Source organism: Mirounga leonina, unplaced genomic scaffold (genome assembly GCF_011800145.1).
Source record: "Mirounga leonina isolate KUSES-001 unplaced genomic scaffold, KU_Mleo_1.0 Mir_115, whole genome shotgun sequence".
In the NCBI taxonomy this organism is placed as follows: Eukaryota; Metazoa; Chordata; class Mammalia; order Carnivora; family Phocidae; genus Mirounga; species Mirounga leonina.
The window spans coordinates 48,776,141-48,795,188 of record NW_023270268.1 but is presented as its reverse complement, the minus strand read 5'-3'; the positions used below and the strand labels follow the sequence as shown (position 1 = coordinate 48,795,188).

Sequence of the window (19,048 nt, the reverse complement as noted above, 5' to 3'; positions counted from 1 at the left end):
CTTCTACTAATACTAGCTGACATTTATTGAGTACGTCCCATGTGTTAGTCACTAGTTCTTAGTGCTTTACACGTACTAATTGATTTAATCTTTGTAAGGTGGGCATTAATATTCCAATTCTGTACTTTAGGAAACTGGGGCACAGAAAATTCAGGTAATTTGCCCAACTACACAACTAGTAAATGTCCTTTAAAAAGAACACATTTGGTCACTGCTAGAAATAAAAATATATCATCACACAATAAAAGCTATTTTAGATCTTATTGCAAAAGTTTGGGGGAGGGGAAGGGAAATCGAGGGGATGTAAGCTTAAATATTAAATTTCATTATGTTTCTTTTAGAGGCCTCATGATTTTTTATCGACCATCCACCAAAACTCAGACTTCAATTTTTCTGCATGACTGTAGAAAAGAGCATCGTAAACTAACAGACTAGCTGTTTATAGCTTGATACAAATTAAGCGTATAATTTAGTTCCTAGATGAAGCGACCACTCAGAAATACTCTTAAAGATCTTTGTTGAATACCCACAATTCCCTGAGAGTGTGTTTTGTGGAAACTGAGGCACAGGATAAAGTCGAAATAGAGGCTATATTTGAAGTGTGGCCTGGGGAATCCCGCTGATAACTAGGACTTTAATCTCCCCAGTGAGTTATTAATAAGTGAACAACAACTGGACTTTAGAGTTCTGGATACAAAATCTTAAGCATGCTGTTCTCTTGATTACACGAGGCTATAACCAAGCCAGACTATCAAATAAAAATATTTTATTAGACCATGAAAACTGTGTCTGCTCAATAAAAGTGGAATGTAATGTACCTGAAGGTTAAAATGTCTTACTTAATGGTTATGTAACTCATGTTGGCTTAGTTTCACAGCCCCTGAGGTTATGATATAGAATTGCATTGATCGTGGTCCTTGGAGTTTTAACAGGGATGGTGATTGGGGAAAGAAAAGATGGAACCGAATTTAGTACTTGGACACTGTATTTTCCCAGTTTCCCCAGAAGAATTCAAGAGTGACCTAAAGAGCATCTGAATATTAATCACATTTCCCTTTCTGGAGCATTTGTCCTCCTGCTCTAATGTTTCAGAAGACAATCTAGAGAAAAGCATTTCTGAAATAATATGACCCACTTCTCTTTTTAGTTCTTAGAAACAACAATCAGTTTGTCTAGAGCTAGGAATCAGGGCAGCCACAGGGTTAAATTAAAGGTGCTCTTTGGCACCACCAGGCTTCCAACTAGCAAGAAAACTAGTAGGCAGGCATGTCTTTCTTTCTCCCTGCTGGGTGACTTTTTCCTCACTTCTCTTCCTTGCCCTTGAGATGGGGGTACAGAGGCAGCTGGGCTCTCAATAGCTGTGCACCTAAGCCTGCAGAAACTGTTATAGGGAAATAAAGGCAGCGACTAAAGCTGTTAGTTCTTTTACTGGCATCAAAAGGATATCATCTTTGAATCACCTGCAAACTCCCCATCTGCCCCTCTTGTAAATGCTCTGCAAAATTTTAGTCTTTTGCTCCTAAGTAGCACTTTTGAACCACACTGAGCAAAAACAGAAATGATGCCAGTGTAACTTCCTAGTTAACTTTGTCACTCATGTCCAGATACCTGTGGTAGATTCACTATTTTCTTGTAAGAAAACAGGGGTCAGAATCTCGAACATCAGGATGGAACATATCACCAACTCCCAGCCACTGGAATATCCACTTCAACCACACCCAAACCCATTTTAGGGAAGGCAGGGAAGGGAGAAATTACACAAAAGAATACAAAATAAAATATGAAGTTGGTACTTACAGTTCCATATAAGGTAAAACGCCATTAAAAAAAAATGCCTAACACGTTTAAAATACTGCATCTCAATTTAGAGATATGGTCAGAAAAGCTTAAACAAAAAGTAGACACGTCCACAGGAGAGGACAGAGTTCTAGAAGCTCTAACCCAACAAGAAATCTGTGAACTTCAGCTTAACAACATCACCAAAAGAATAAATGATTATTTTGCTTAAGTAGAAACTGCATTTCAAAGCAATATAACTCAGCAATTCTTACACCAGTTGAGAGTCAAATCAAATACCCTACAGGATAACCGTTTTGTTACAGGGAAGTCTATAAACCAAAGCGATTTTCATCTTCGCAGCACTTGACCACTTTAGCATTTCTGCAAGCCCCTGAGGGTACACTACTGAAACAGTTTGTATTAGGGAAACTGAGGCACAGGAAGCAGGAGAAACAGGTTCCATATTTAGGCTGTGGCTGCAGAAGCTGAGGAGGCAGGTATTCAAGAGAAATCATCTCCCTTTTTTTGCCAGGACATTAATTTGTAGGTGTTCCCCGGGCCTGGGATACGGAGTTCTGGACACAAACTACCAAGCACATTACTCCCATAGGCAGTGTAGCTATTCAATAAAAGTCACAGCATCGAGTTCAAGAAAGTATCGGACAAATTTCTGTATGTGCTGGAACCCAGAAATAATGCAAGAGAGCGAAGACGCTGCAAGCCTTCAAAGCCGATCTGCCGATTCGCAGGTTCTAAATGCTGACATTGCAAGTCAGGTACTACTTTTCAGTTTAATAAAATTACCGTCTGCATCACCTATGGGGGAGGAACAGACTCAATCAAGTGGCTAAAGAGGAACGTTTGGTTGCAATGACCCTTGTTTCCAAATAATACAAATAGAATGAGACCGATTAGGTAAGGAAACTCATCTACAAAGGAACTCCCCTCTACTCCCGCCAACCAACCCTCCGTGATTCAAGCACGCTCTCAGCATAAATTATGTAATAGGAAACTAAGGTTAAGGCAAGATGAAGAGGTGGGATAACGAAAGGATCTTCAGGTTAGGAAAAGTAAAAATAGAAAAGTGAGTTACAAATGAGGAGAGAATCCGATAGAGACCAAAATGAAAACAAACCTTGCTTTAAAGAGGAAAAAAAAAAAAAAAAAAAAAAAATCAGTGTCTGTGCAGCGGATTGGCAAATTCCCAGCCCCCAAATCAGTCCCCCTGCAATTCGGTAGCGCTGATGTCGGCAACCAAACCTAACTCCCCGAGGCAGAGGCTGCAGGGAGCTGTGGCAAGGAACCTGAGGAGTCGACCCCACATCCCTCGCAGAGCCCTCCTCCCAGGTCACCCTCTTTGCCCCTTTCCCTCACTCTTCAGGTTCTAGTTGCGGCTCCTTCCTAGGGCACGCCTCCCTCGCCCACGGCCGCAGGGTCCCGGGCGCTCGGTCGCGCAGGACCCGCGCCGCCGTCCCTGCTCCGCGCGCCTCCCGGGCAGCCGCTCCCCTCGGTCGGCTGTGCCCGCCCCGTGCCCGTCCCATCGGCTCCCACAGCCCGCGCTCTCGCGCTCTCGCGCTCTCGCGCCCTTCGGACCCTTCTCCCCAGCTCCCAGGTGCTGGCTCGCTCTCCCAGGACTCACCAGTGGGATTCGGGAGAAGTTGGAGGCTGCTGAGCAGACACATCCCGACCAATGAGCGTGCGGGGCCGGGCGTGGGGAGCCCCGCCGAGCGCCGGTCGGTCCGTGCGTCCGCCCCAGCGCGCCCCGAGCGGCGCGGGCTCCGGGCTGCGGGCTGCGGGCGGCGGCGCCGAGCCAAGGCGGGACTCCGGGGACGTTCCGGGCCCCGCGGCGGCCGGGGCCCGGCGGGGAGCGAGGGGGAACCGGGCATCCCTCGGACCCGCACCCGGAGAGACTCACCGTGGCCTCTCAGCAGATCCCGCGCCGGGAGTTGGGCGGCTGCTCCCGCCTGCGCTCGGCCAAGCTTCGCCACTTGCACATCTCCGCGCCCCGCGCGTCTCGGCGCCCTCACCCCCCCGCCTCACCGCCGCAGGACGAGCGAGAGGAGCAGTTCCCCGGGTGACCTGAAGGTTTCCTCTAGGTCTCCCGAACCCTGTCACATCTTGTGTGGGGGCCGGGTGTGCGAGTGTGCGAGAAAGCACCCACCCCCCTCTCCACCTCACCCTTCCGAAAGGGCTTTGCCAAATATTCTTGGAATTGCTTAGCTTCGGGGCTTTCAAGAAAACAGTACATTGCCTCTACGAGATTGTATAGTGCTGATGAAGGTTCCGTTGTTCTCCCTAGTCAACCTGAGACAAAAATGATTCTCTTCTCACATTCTTCTTTCGCTCTCTTTCTCGCTCCTTTTCCTCCCTCCATCCAAGCTTCCTTCCTTTCTCATTGTTTAGGTTCTCTCCCTTCCCCTTTTTTGTTTTCTTCCTGTCTTTCTTTTCTTTCATTACCCCCTCTCCCCCTTTTCGTTCTTCCTATCTTTCTCCTCCTCTCTTTGCTTTCCCTCTCTTCCTTTCTTCTTCTTGGTCAGACCAAAATGATGCCAAGAGCTATATTCTGTACTGAAACTCCCCACTCCCACCTCTTGACTCTTGGGAATCTAGTGATGTGTATATCTGAAGGCTTGGGGATGGGGAGTGAGAGAGTCACAGGAAAAATAGGCTAAGGTGTGTCTGCTCTACCTACTAAATAAAATTAGTTATGTGTCTGGACCCTTGTCATTTTAATGGAGCCAAGCAGCACACCATTTTCATATAAGACGTGCGATTCCTTCTCAAGGAAGTTTTAAGAAAAAGAAAATACTTTTTGTACAGAGGCGATTCCTTTATAAAAGCTGCCTTTGGCAGCTGTAAGTGTCAAGGAGCTCAGAAGAACTAGACCTTCCCTATTGGTTTTGTTGTTGTTGTTTTGCTTACATGATTTTTAGTTCAGTTATTCGATGCCAAGCACATATGAGTAGCTTTAACAGTGATCCCTTTCCTTTTTCGAATCATGTCTAATTGCAAACAGAGACACGCACACACACCCCCTGGGGAAGTCATACTGAAATACAAGTGACTTTTCCTGAACTTGTAATTATCTGTTTTTAACATCAAGCGACTGACAGATTTTACATTCTTTACATGGTAGAGCTGAAAGGCAAGGAGAAAAAGTGATACTTGCTAATGAAATAGTAAATGGAGTACAATGGAGAGATGTTTTTTAAAAGTTAAAGCAATCATTAAATAACTGGATTAATATAGATAAATCTAATATAAAGGCTTCAAGAGTACTCTCTCCATATCCCTATGCTTTACTCTTTCTTGGTGCATGTGGTAGACGCCACTTAATCCTCACGCAACCCTAAAATACAGACATAATTGCCCTACAAATGAGCATAAGGAGCTTGGCTAAGTTAAAACCATCCGGAACTGTTTCAACTGGAATGTGAACTGTTGAACCCAGTTCATTCTCTCTCTTTTTTTAAGATTTTATTTTTAAGTAATCTCTATACCCAACGTGGGGCTTGAACTTACAAACCCCAAGATCAAGAGTCCTGTGCTCTACAGACTGAGCCAGCCAGGTGCCCCTGAACCTTGTTTATTTTGATTCAAATGCTGAGTTACTGGTATCCTCATTTTACAGAAAGGACTGAAGCATACATAGGTGATCTAAAATTCATTGTGTGAAAAACCTAGATCTTCTAACACTCCAGTGCTGAATTTTTATTACTGTTCAGCTAAATTACCAAAATGTTATTTCAACCTTACACAATCAACAGTGAACTAAAAGGAATTAGAAAAGTCCTTTCTTTTTTTTCCCCATGTAGCCAGTCCTCCGTTTCTTCATAGCGAGTCCCATGTATTAAAAATGTAATACATTTATTCTCATTAACATAATAATGAATGTTGGGGGGGTGCCATGGCCAGAATAATCCCCAAATTTGCATATCAACAGGAAATGCAAGTCAAACTTACGCCTGATCTTAACACTTCTATTTAAACTTTTCAAGCTACATTTTGTTTTCCAATTTGCACAAAAATTTTAAACAGAAAAGTTCTTTTGGAAGGTAATAGAATATCCTTGGAGTTCATGAATATCTTATTACCAGTAGAAAATAAGGCAGTCTGGTTGGTGTATAGTGCCCCTAAACTTATAGCTGAAAGTTGAAAATAAAGGTGATTCATTTAAATTCTTTTGAAAATTAAAGATTTGTTAATGAGAATTTTTTAGACTATTCTGTTATAAGCATATATCATAGTTTTAGTCCTGTCTTGTTGCTGGAAGAAAAACCCTACAGGAAGCCAATTCAAAGATCCACTCTTGATAAAGGTATTTTACAGGAAAAAAAGAGTGGATATATAGTGTACAGCAAAAGAAAAATGGCATGGTTAGTTATCTGTAGACTGTCTTTCAGCTGATAGTCAAGTATGTTTCCCACAAGAAATCTAATCTCATTAAAGTTTACCAGAAATTTAAGGGTTTTATCAAATATGCTAAATCCCTTCCCAGAAGGAGGTTATGCCAGTTTGAGAAGATTTCTCTTTTGAGGGATCTAATAAAGAGCCCCTACATGATGAAACTCAGAAAACTGAGATTTACAGAGGTTGTCCAAGGTCATGCAATTTGGGGAGTTATAGAAATGGAGGAAAAAGTAGTCCTCCTGGCTACCATGCTTAAGTTATTAAGAATGGAATGCATTGGTTCTGGCGAGTTGCAGAATAGATCCTTAAAAGCTGTCCTTATATGCAACACTTATAAATGCTTGATAACTTGATAAAAGTCTTTTTTTTAAAGGTCCTTTAAATGCACCACTGAGCCAGCAAGAAAGTGAAGGAAAAGCCAAAATCGTAAAGTGCCAGGAATTCAGACAGCCTTGTAAGTACTGAAGATGGCGCTGCCCTGGGGGCATCTCCCTATCTCTGTAGGCCTCACCAAACCTAGAACTGCAATTTTAACAGGACTTAGAAGTGCCAGGGACAACTAACAGAGCAAGGTGAAAAGTCAGGTCACAGACTCTTACATAAAGCTGAGGCCACTGAAAAGAAACATCTGTAGTGCAAAGGTGAACTAGAAAAAAGAAAAAACAAAACTCAAACCCTATTCCCACCCCCTCCCTCGCCTGCCCACCCAAACATAAATATGTTTGCTTTTTTCAGCTTTACTCAGGTAAGTATATTTATGCCAAAAACTCCTGGTGAAAATTCATAATCAGGCCAGACTTCAGATGGACAGTAGGGCTAGGATTTATACTAATTATGTGACTTGAGAATTCCCAAGTTAAAAATCTATAATAAAGCGGTTCCAGCTAGACTATGCCAGACAAAAATTGAGAGAATTATTATTACTTAACTCTCACTAAAGGAACTTACTGAGGATGAATTTATAAAACAAAATGATACTGAAGTAGGGAAGCTGAAGGCACTCCATTTTAGAAAGGCTCCGTCTCTGCTGTTTGTCTGCTAGGCCCCATTTACTCAAGTTCCACATTTTGCCTCTGAATAAGTCTAAGAAGGTATGTTCCCACTTCAAGGGGAAGCAAGAAAATGAATTGTTCTCTGAATTTTGTCCTAGGCCTCAAACACCTGATAACACCTAAAATGAGCCAGATCCCAAACATTTTCCAGGACATTAGCTTCAAACAAATCTCAGCTGACGCCTGGTGGCATCAATACCGCTACGTTCAGTAATTTATGGAATAACACCTATTGTTCACCTGACACTCACCTTTGATTGGACCCAACCATGGATTCCTGAAGAAACACATACCCTAGACCCTTTTCCAATATAAACGCCTAGCCCCAAGCAATGATGAGACTCATTCTCCTTTCCTTTCCGAGTCTCCCAGATGTTCCATCTGCTGCTATTCTCTGTCAGTCACCCTATTCAATAAACTGTTTTCACTTTCTCCAGCTCACATTTGATTTCTATCCTGTGTGAAGCCAAGGACCCTCTTGATAGGTCCTGTGGGACCCTCCCCTGGGTTCCTGGAGTCAGCCTGCCTGAGTTAGTATTAGATAGATCAGATATTAAGGAAGGAGTGGTAAGCAAAGAATATAGTAACAACATAGGTAAATCTAAGCAAACATTGACTAAAAAAAAAGTCTGGGCATACAGATGGCCAACAGACATATGAAAAGATGCTCAGCATCACTCATCATCAGGGAAATACAAATCAAAACTACAATGAGATAAATACCCAGTAGTGCAATTGCTGGGTCATAAGGGAGCTCTATTTTCAACTTTTTGAGAACCTCCATACTGTTTTCCAGAGTGGCTGCACCAACTTGCATTCCCACCAAAGAAGGTAGGAGGGTTCCCTCTCTGGGTATTTACCCCAAAGATACAAATGTAGTGCTCCGAAGGGGCACCTGCCAATGTTTATAGCAACAATGTCCACAACAGCCAAACTATGGCAAGAGCCCAGATGTCCATCGACAGATGAATGAATAAAGAAGAGGTGGTATACAATGGAATATTATGCAGCCATCAAAAAACGAAATCTTGCCAATTGCAATGACATGGACGGAACTAGAGGGTATTATGCTAAGTGAAATAAGTCAATCAGAGAAAGACAATTATCATATGATCTCACTGATATGTGGAATTTGAGAAACAAGGCATAGGATTATAGGGGAAGAGAGAAAAAAATGAAACAAGATGAAACCAGAGAGGGAGACAAACCATAAGATACTCTTAATCCTAGGGTTGCTGGAGTGGAGGGGAGTGGGGGGATGGGATAACTGGGTGATGGACAATGGGGAGGGTATATGTTGTAATAAGCACTGGGTATTATATAATAAGACTGATGAATCACAGACCTGTACCACCCCTGAAACAAATAATACATTATATGTTAAGTAATTGAATTTAAATTTTAAAAAATGAAAAAAAGGGGCACCTGGGTGGCTCAGTTGGTTAAGCAACTGCCTTCGGCTCAGGTCATGATCCTGGAGTCCTGGGATCGAGTCCCGCATCAGGCTCCCTGCTCAGCGGGGAGTCTGCTTCTCCCTCTGACCCTCCCCCCTCTCATGCTCGCTCTATCTCATTCTCTCTCTCAAATAAATAAATAAAATCTTAAAAAAAAAAGAAAAAAAAAAAAGAACTACAGTGAGATATCACCTGTCAGAATGGCTAAAATCAACAACACAAGAAACAACAGGTGTTGGTGAGGATGTGGAGAAAAAGGAACACTAGTGCTCTGTTGGGGGAATGAAAACTGGTGCAGAGCCATCCTCTGGAAAAAAGTATGGAGTTTCCTCAAAAAGTTAAAAATAGAACTACCCTCTAATCCAGCAATTGCACTACTAGGTATTTACCCAAAGACTACAAAAATACTAATTCAAAGGGATTTATGCACCCCAATGTTTGTAGCAGCATTATCACAATATGGAAAGAGCCCAAATGTCCATCAACTGATGAGTGGATAAAGAAGATGTGATATATGTATACAGTGGAAGATTACTCAGCCATCAAAAAGAAAGAAATCTTGCCATTTGCAATGACCTGGATGGAGCCAGAGTATAGTGCTAATCGAAATAAGTCAGTCAGAGAAAGACAAATATCATAAGATTTCACTCCTATGTGGAATTTAAAAAACAAAACAAACAAGCAGGGGTTGGGAAAAAGAGAGAGGCAAACCAAGAAGTAGACTCTTAACTAAAGAGAACAAATTGAGGGTTACCAGAGGGAAGGTGGGTGGGGGGATGAGTTAAATAGGTGATGGGGATTAAGGAGGGCACTTGTGATGAGCATCAGGTATATGGAGATGTTGAATCACTATATTGTACATCTGAAACTAATATTACACTGCATGTTAATTGGAACTTAAATAAAAACTAATAAAGGGATAAAAAAGATCAACTGGAATACTAGACAATAATGGTGTATAACTTGAGAGTTTAATTAGAGTTAAAGCACTTTACAGCACTCACTTATGTTGTTAGAAAGGAAGATAATGATATTGATTAATTTTAGACTTTATTAAATTAATTATACATGCAAAAATTACTAGTGTAACTACTCAGGAGAAATAGAGTGCATAAGTTCAAATGGTGCGGAGAGAAAAAAACTAGAATTAATAAAAGGCAACCTAAAGGAAAATAAGGAAAGAGAAAAAAATGAAATACTAGAAAAGACATACAGAAAGCACAAAAATAAGATGGTGGAAATAAATCCAAATATATCAATTACAATAAATATAATTGGACTTAATTCTCCAGTTACAGGACTAAGATTGTAACATAATAAATAAACAAAACTGCAGCTAGCTATCTTCTATTTAAGAAACCAACCTAAAACATAAGACTATAAAATGGTTGAAAGCAAAACAATGGATAAAGATACATCAAACAAATATTAACCAAAAGAGAACTGGTGTAGAAATATTGTAATCAGACAAAATAGACTTAAATTTGACCAAAAAAAAGACAGTAATCAGTTCAGCAGGGTAATACAATTCTAAACTTGATTATATCTGGGAGCATACATTTTAAATATGACAAAAAATGACAGAAGAACTACAGAAGAAAATTAATAATTCACCACAATAGGATGATTTTAACAAACTTTTCTTAATATTTGATAAATCACGTGCACAAATCAGTAAGGACATAGAAGATCTGAATAACGATACTAACACCGTATCTAATAGAAACATACTGAACATTTCACCCAAGAATTGGAGAATACACACTTGTCCTTGATAATTAATCTTATGGAAGCTGTAGGCTAGATTTTGGGTAAGGGAGCTTCTATAGTAGTTTATATCTTAAAGCTTCTTTCCTTTTTTTTTTTCCTATCTGTTGAGAATTACCTCCCTGAAGTTTGCATTTCAAGGAGATGGCCTAGATAAGAAGATAAGAGTTAGTCTGGCTTAGGGGAGAAGACCAAAAAATCCTATCAGGTTCTGAATATCAACTTCTAGTTTGACCAACAATTTAAAAAAATCCTTTTAAATATTCTTCAGTTTCAGCTGGGAAACAGTGAATATTTCTGGCAATACTAAACAGCACCTTGGACTTAAGAGACATCCACAAATTGGGGCGCCTGGGTGGCTCAGTGGTTAAGCGTCTGCTTTCAGCTCAGGTCATGATCCCAGGGTCCTGGGATTGAGCCCCACATCAGGTTCCCCGCTCAGCGGTGAGTCTGCTTCTCCCTCTCCCACTCCCCCCTACTTGTGTTCCCTCTCTCACTGTCTCTCTCTCTCTGTCATATAAATAAATAAAATCTTAAAAAAAAAAAGAGAGACACCCACAAATTGAGTGCAAAAGCTATTTTATTTTTCTCTCTTTATCAGGCGCTACACACAGAGATCTGAAGAGCTAACTCTGGTGAGAATCCTCACCCTTAGCTGGCTTCTGCCAGTTTTCCTAGGATTTCATCCGCAGGCTACATGTAGGGTTTAAAGCAGAGGATGTAGCTCTGGTATCTACCAGAATTTGGCAAGGTTTTCACTAATTTTAATTTTAGTTTCCCTTAACTGTTTAAGGGGATAACGTAGAAGTTTACTGGATAATTCTCAAGAGTCTCATCAACTCTGGGAGGAGTCCATACGGAGGTCCTCCTTTGACAGTAGATACAGGGGTATCCATGAGACCTCTGACTTGATGAACTTTTGTTTATAGTATTATAGTCTCTTCAGAGTGGAAGGACAATTTAGACAGAGGATAAATGATGGAATGAGTGCTATAAAGGAGGAAGGAGTGGGGCTATAGGAGTTAGGTCCATCTTTCGTTTTAGGTACTTCTTGTGTCATTTTTGTGTGGGTGATTTTTTTTCAACACAGTTATTTTGGAACCTTGAAGCCTTTTGAAGCCTTCTGCATACCAATTAAAATAGGTATCTCATTCTGTTTGTTTAATTTGGGAACACTATTTTTAAGTGCACTTCTTAAATGATCTTATCTAATTGGAACAGTCCTCATAATGGCCATTGTAAATTCCCTCCCTGAGGGCTGGCAGAAATTTTGTAGGACCCTAACCACAAATGGAATCCAACCCACATTTCTGTCCAGCCATATTTTGGAAACCCCAACCTGAGAGTTATAAGTTCTCAGGAGACAAAAGTTTTTTGGCAAGATTTTGTCATTATTGTAGATATTTATAAGTTCCAGGACCATAGCAATTAGACATCAAATAAGTAGGTGTGCTGGAAGGTGGTACACTTACCTCCTTAGAACAAGGATCCCATTCTTCTTCAGCTAACCCTTTGGGTCTCTTGGAGCCAAACTAATACTAATGAAGATGTGCTACTGGGATGGAGATTGTGTGGTGTTTTAGAGTGAACCTCATTGCCCAGAGATTTTCTTAAGGTTGGCAGGTGAGCTAGTGTCAATTTAACCTATTCTGGGACCAACTTATCCTAACCTGGGAGTCTTTAGAGTTAGGTGGCAAACACTCTAACAGCTTTTAAGTGCTCACCCCATGCCCATCAAGTTTTGTGGTTTTTTATCTTCCAAGATTCCCATATCTAGCCTTTACTTAGAGGACCCAGTCCAGCTTAAGCTGGACCCAGTCTGATCCCTGATCCAGTCCAGTTCTTAAGTTGGATCCAGTATGATCATGGACCCAGCCCAGTTTTTAAGTTGAACCCAGTCCAGCTACCAGCATTGCCCAATGTGGAATCTAAGGGTTGGGGAGACGACTGAACCAATGGACCCCAAAGAATGGGGACTGCAGACTCATTGCAAACAAATGGGGAAATCCAGCTGCCACTAGCAGTTCCCAACATGGAATCTGGAGAAGGATTCCAAACAAATGTGGAACTGCCAACTAAGTCACCAGCAGTTCCCAATGTAGAAATCTGGGGACAGAACCAAGGGCTGGGGTTTCTAATCAAATAGGGAACTGACTGGAAAGTCAATTAGATCTGGAGCTTGACATAAAGAGAGTGGAGCCCAGAATTGAGAGGAACTTACCCAGAGCCCTCAGAAATGGCAATGGCGAGAAGGACTGAACTCAAAGGGTTCTCAGGTTACCATTCCTGTTTTTCTTGTCCTCTCTGAAGCTATCAGGAGTTTGCATCTGATGTTTGCCCCTGCTGCCACCAAATCTGTTTAAAAAAAGTCAGCTGTGGAAAGTTGAAGATCTAATTGGCTTTATTCAATGACTCATGAATCAGGCAGCATCCCAGCTAGCAAAGAGAGAGGAGCTTCAAAGAGCTGTACAAAATGGGAGATTTTTAAAGGCAAAGGGGTCAGGGACAATGGAAGAGTGGGTTATGTCATCTTCCTCTGCGGACTGAAAGGGGTCTATCAGGCAGATTACTTCTCTACTGCTTAAACCAGATTGACTGGTTTAAGATCACATTCCAGGGAGAGGTTGAAATTGCAATTACATTAGGTATTAAGTCTTGGTTTGCTGAAGTGGGGCTTAGCACAAGTGACTCGATCTGGGACTTATTTCTTCTTTTTTTAGCAGTATATATAAGAGAATGTCTTTATGGCCTTGCAATAAGGAATGATTTCAAAGCCCAAAAGGTTTAAAACATAAAGAGTTGGATAAATTTAATTACAAATTAAATTCTATTTGCTTGCCAAAAAACTTTGTAAAGAAAATAAAAAGCAGTGCACTTAGGAAAGATCTACAACATATTAAATGGAAAATTATTGGAATATATAAATGACTGCAAATTAAAGCCAGATAATCTCCCCAAATGGATAAAACACAGACATTAAAACAAAGGCTAAGTAAAAATGACCATAGCATATAAGAAGATACACAATCTTATTAATAGGTAAATGCCAATTAAAACTCCAACATAAACCCAAGTTTTATTCAAGCTGACTTCTTACACATCACTGGGAAGAGTATTTGTACAATCTGCCAGAAGAGGAAAAAAAAAAAAAGTTGTCCTTGGGGCTCCTGGGTGGCACAGTTGGTTAAGCATCTGACTCTTGGTTTCAGCTCAGGTCATGATCTCAGGGTCCTGGGATCCAGACCCACATTGGCCTCCACACTGAGCTTGGAGTCTCCTTAAGATTTACTCTCTCCCTCTCCTTCTGCCCCTCCCTCCCGTGCTCTTCCTCTCTCTCTCTAAAATAAATAAATAAAATCTTAAAAAATAAAAAGTTGTCCTTATAAAGGGCAAATGATATTATTGGCTATCTTTTCAATGGAATTTGGGGCATTGGCTAGCACAGGAGTAGGAAAACTTGCTCTGTAAAGGGCCAGATAGTTAATGTTTTAGACTTTGTCCACATATATTTCTGTTGCATACCTTTTTTTTTTTTTCCTTTTAAAACTCCTTAAAAATATTTTAAAAAGTACCTTAGTTTGTGGGCTCTATACAAGCAGGCTACTGACCACTACTGGATTTGGCCAGCCAGCTACAGTTTGCAGATCCCTGGCTAACAGATCCCCCAGGATAATCTGACTTTATTGGGATGTATACCTTGGGTGGCTTTCTATTGACCAAGCTATTTTGCAACTATAAAAAGGTAGCCTTTAGTGGAAACCAATAGTAATGCAAATGCATTTGTTTGGGAATTTGTAGGAAAATGAGAGCAATGGAAATGGTTCTTGTTTAAAACAATGCCAATAAATCTTTTCTGGCAAAGACAGTAATGATTTCCATTGAAAAGACAGCCCCAAACATTACATTTCATTGTCCTAGGCCAATAAAAGTTTGACAGACCAATATAGATTTGGGAAAAACCACACTTTAGCAAACCATTTTGGAAAACATTTGCATTATCTGCAAAGTTGAAAAAGCACATGATTTACAATCCAGCAATTCTACCTGCAGATACATATTCTAGAAAAAAGCCTGCACATGTGCACCTGGAGATATGAGCAAGACTTCATCACAGCATCATCTATAATAATAATAATAATAATAATAATAATAATAATAACTAGAAACAACACAAAAGTCCATTGATGGGAGAGTGGGTAAGATATTGTAATACATTCACAAAATGGAATACTAGACTATTACTCAGAATGCAAAATAAGTAACTGCAGCCAAACAAATCAGGATGAATCGTTCAGAAAAATAATGTTGAGTGAAAAAGCAAGCAAATCCTGTGCAGGATTGTACAGATACAAAGAAAACAAAAGATATGATGATTTCGTAATCAAGGAAGCCATAGATTAGTGGGTAAGAGAAATGCAAACAAGCATTTACAATAGAACATGGTAATTTTCATAATTGAGTTATATACAAAGTTCTTTTGATATGTGATAGGCAACTTTTTACCACCGGGCATATCAGAATACTTCATCACTTAACACATTTTTTATTCGATTTGAGGAATTTGCTAGATAGAGGAGAGGAAAACACATTCAAGACAGAGAGAACATAGAGAACATTCTCTCTGCCTTGAATATTATATGAGAGATACATTGTAATATTTTGATGACTTCAAATGGTTTAGTATTGCTGAAACACAAAAGGCATGGGGAGGGAGAACAGATGGGGAGCAGTGTCTTGAGAGAAGACTGAAGAGGTAGGGACCAGATAATGAAGGAATTTTTACAAACCGTGTATACTTTGTTGCAGGCGATAGAAAATCAGGTGGAATTTGATCAAGGGAGCAGGAAGCTCAGAGTGTACATGAGAACGACCAGGCTGCATTGCTAGTCATGGAAAGCATGGACAGAGGAAACAAAAATGTAGGCAGAGACGTCTGTTAAAAAGCTAGTGCAGTGATTCTTATAAGAAATGTTTTTGAGGGCGCCTGGCTGGCTCAGTCAGTTAAGCATCTGCCTTCGGCTCAGGTCATGATCCCAGGGTCCTGGGATCGAGCCCAGCATCGGGCTCCCTGCTCAGCCGGGAGTCTGCTCTTCCCTCTCCCACTCCCCACTTGTGATCTCTCGCTCTCTCTCTCAGATAAATAAATAAAATCTTAAAATAACAAACAAAAAAAAAGAAATGTTTTTGAAATAACTGAATGATCTAAGAAGGTTAAAGATTTTCGAGGTGGAATCCAGAGGATTTGTATTTTTTTAATATTGAAGGTAAAGAAGAAGCAGGAATCTAGAGTGACTCCTGCAGTTTGGGAAAACGAGGTGAATCTGCCACTTCACTAAGATAGGGAACATTTGGCGGTGAGCCGTGGATAGGATGTTGGACATCTTGTTGAAATTGTAGCATTTCTGTCATGTGATAGAATATAACAATGGGATGTTTGTTGCTTCCGGCAGGTCAGCAAAACATCTACATTATTTGTTATGGGCCAAACACAATTATTAACTGTGACGATGGGACAAGTAAGACTCAGAAACATTGTAACTTCAAGTTTCAGTCACCAAGCAGTTTTCTGATTGACCATAACTGATGGATCGAAAATTAAATTTCAAAACATGGAATTGAGCCTATTCTCCAGCTAAACTGTTCCATGTGGTCTGATATTGCAGGGCAGCAAAGTCCCAACGGGGACATGCTGCACTTTCCCCTCACATGAGGATGTGACTAAGCTCAATTACAGAGCTGCGTTCATCCCCCCACATTCCTGAGCAGCTCTGAAATTCCTTTATTGACAACGAATAGAGAAAGGGGAAGAGTGGGGACTCTGCAGCACGGCTTCTGTGGACACTTGGCATTCGCAAGCCTGGAACCAATTCTAGCTCGGAGGGAGGGCTGTCTGTGGCAGGCACTTTGAGGATGCCCATCACCACATACTAAGGAGCATGTGCATCTGATTCCCTCCCGTTAGACCTCTCTGATGCATTTCCTGTGGACATCTGCGGCAAGAGCTGGGGGTTGAGTACTACACCACAGCAGCGACAGGAAGAACCGAGATTGGGGACAGCTGTTCAGCCTTGGCACAGCCTACCTTTAAATCTCTGGTTCTTTCTGACTCTGACCTTGAACGGGGGTGCTGATTATAAATAGTCGAAACTAGGACAGGGATGATAAAGAAAAGGAATGTGGCTTCTAAGCAACCTCTGAGTGGGAAAGTTTGCATCTTACCTTGATATAATCACATGGTAAATGTAATTAATTCCCAATTTCTCTTGGATCCGTAGTTTCCAGGAAAAGTGCCAAATGAAATAGAAGTATCTTGATTTTCGACTCTGACGGTTTCTACTTTATGCCCCGGAGCAATTCATTTGCAAAGATAAAGCTTATCTTTAACCCCAACATTCTTAATCCCTTCCACCAGTCAGTCAGTATTCTTACCAGTTCAGATTATTGCATTTACCTACATTCTTTACGTCTAAATGAAAAGTCTTGAAAATTCACCCTGATCTGTACATGCAGATGTATGCACATAGAGGCTTTTAGTGTATATTTTTAGTATAACGTTTAAAATATCTGAATGCCAAATCCTAAGCAAAACTCACTGCTGTAACTAATTGTTATAAAATCTTGCCCAGTATAGTGATTTGGGAATATTCTTTCACAAGTTTGTTCAGTATGCATTAATACACCATATCTTTTAAAATTAGGCCAGAAAAATTAAAGAAATGAAAGAATTAGTAGGATCCATTTGACTAGGGCAAAATTTATGTAATTGAAAGCTCCAAAAATATTAAACAATGTGCTCTGTCTTGTTTGCGCTCCTAGCAAACTAACTGTATTATCATAGAAGAGTTATTGTCTGTCCCCCAGCCCACCTGTGATATCTATGGTTATTGGCAGAGGAGGCAATTACATTCCTAAGGGAAACTAATCTCTTCCTGTTCCCTCTGGTTATGCCCATTTCCCTGCTTCTGGAGCTGGGGAGGGAGGCAGATCCCAATAAGGTATTTCTGCTGGGGTTATCTGACATCACAAAGATAAGGGATAGGTTTAGTCACATTCTTGCTAAATTGAGCGAGTATCAGGGTATTAAAATAGCTAAAGGTAATGGAGCCTATCCCTAGTCTGTTAAACTGACAGTATTGCTTTTTACTCATTTGAAACTCAGTGAGTTTCTTTCTGCTAAGGAATTCAGGGTCAGATTAATTTCTCCAATAACACTTCAAAGTAGGTGTTAATAAAATTAAAAAAGGTTTCTCAGTAAAGTACAATTTTTCTCCCCCTCTAATATCTCCAATAAATTGCTAAGACACAATTTCACATTCTAGCAGGGAGTGATTAATATTACTCTAAAGTCTCAAAGAAAAAGGATCAGGTTAGTACTCTTCTATGACAAGGATGCTCATCTGCCATCCAAATCAGTCGCTTGTGGGCTTAGCCTTATCCTGGGCCTGGACAAACCTCTCAACTCTGAGTTGTCCCGCTCTGACTAATCCTCTCCCCTTGTTATGGAAAACCTTCTTGAATTTTCTCCATTATTTCTAGCCCTGTGATTTTTTTAAAGTCTTTAATACATGTATTTCCTGAATTTTTCACTTCTCAGTTCCAGAGCATAGTGCTAACCCTGGCCTATCCCACCCTTTTTTTCCTCCATGTGTCCACTGAACAAAGCATCTTTTCTCCTCCTTTCATTTCCCTACCATTTCTTCCTTGATTGTGCTTACCCATCCTTCTTTATAATTTCATGAGGCTTCAGGTCTCATGGCACACTACTAACTAACCTTCATCAATTAGTCCAGCGCTTTTCCTGAGTGGCAGACCTCCTTTTTCCTCCAGTTGTGGGACACTTCACATGCTCACGCTCCTGTGACCCAGCAAATTTCACAGAATCAGCATTGCCCAAGTTCAGTTAGGTTTGCCACATCAAGTGGTCTTTAATGACTTCTTTTTTACTGCCCATATAGTAAGTTCCCACATCCTAACATTTTTATCTCTATTCTTCCCTACATTCCGTTCTCAAAGCCAACATTAGCCAGCATGAGTTCTTTTCTCTTACTTTTCCAGGATTATTATATCAATATTTTAACTATTATCCTTACAAAAAACCCCACAACTTCGTCTTTTCTTTATCTCAATTCATTGTTTACTGTAGTCCCTGGTTGATCACTAGATGAAACAAGGAAGAATTCTCCCCTACAAGTTTAAAAGAAGCGTGGCTGTCCTAACACCTTGCTTTTGGACTTCTAGCCTGGAGCCACGAGACAAGACATTTCTGTTGTTTTAAGGCACCAGTGGTGGTGTTTTGTTAAAGCAGCCCTAGGAAGCTAATGCTGACATCTAGGAGCTCATTAAATAGATTGAGGGGGAAAATCTTCCAGGTATAGGTCACAGTATGTTCAAAGGCATAGAGAAGTGGAGAAGTACCCAGAGGAATCCTATCAAAGCAATTGAATTGCTTAAATTCAACAGGATCTGTGTAGTTGAATGAATAATAAATACACAAACAGTGTGTGCTGTTCCTTATTATTCCACACAATGAGTATGTGCCTGAGAGTGAACAAATAAATGAAACACAAAGCTTGCCTCTTTTTTACT

General features: G+C 40.7%; 1 protein-coding gene across 4 annotated transcripts in view; it reads right to left on the bottom strand.

Moving 5' to 3' along the window:
• The window catches only part of MME (membrane metalloendopeptidase), a 108,162-nt gene extending 95,457 nt beyond the window's left edge, over window positions 1-12,705 (bottom strand). Inside the window, exon 1 of one of the 4 annotated variants that reach the window (XM_034997485.1) lies at window positions 12,684-12,705. The gene's annotated coding sequence lies outside the window, so the exon portion shown is untranslated. Of the gene's footprint in view, window positions 1-3,153; window positions 3,275-3,418; window positions 3,524-3,694; window positions 4,131-12,683 lie in introns of those variants that run through there. The other 3 variants (XM_034997455.1, XM_034997464.1, XM_034997474.1) reach the window with 3 other exon arrangements.
• Window positions 12,706-19,048: the final 6,343 nt, after the last annotated feature.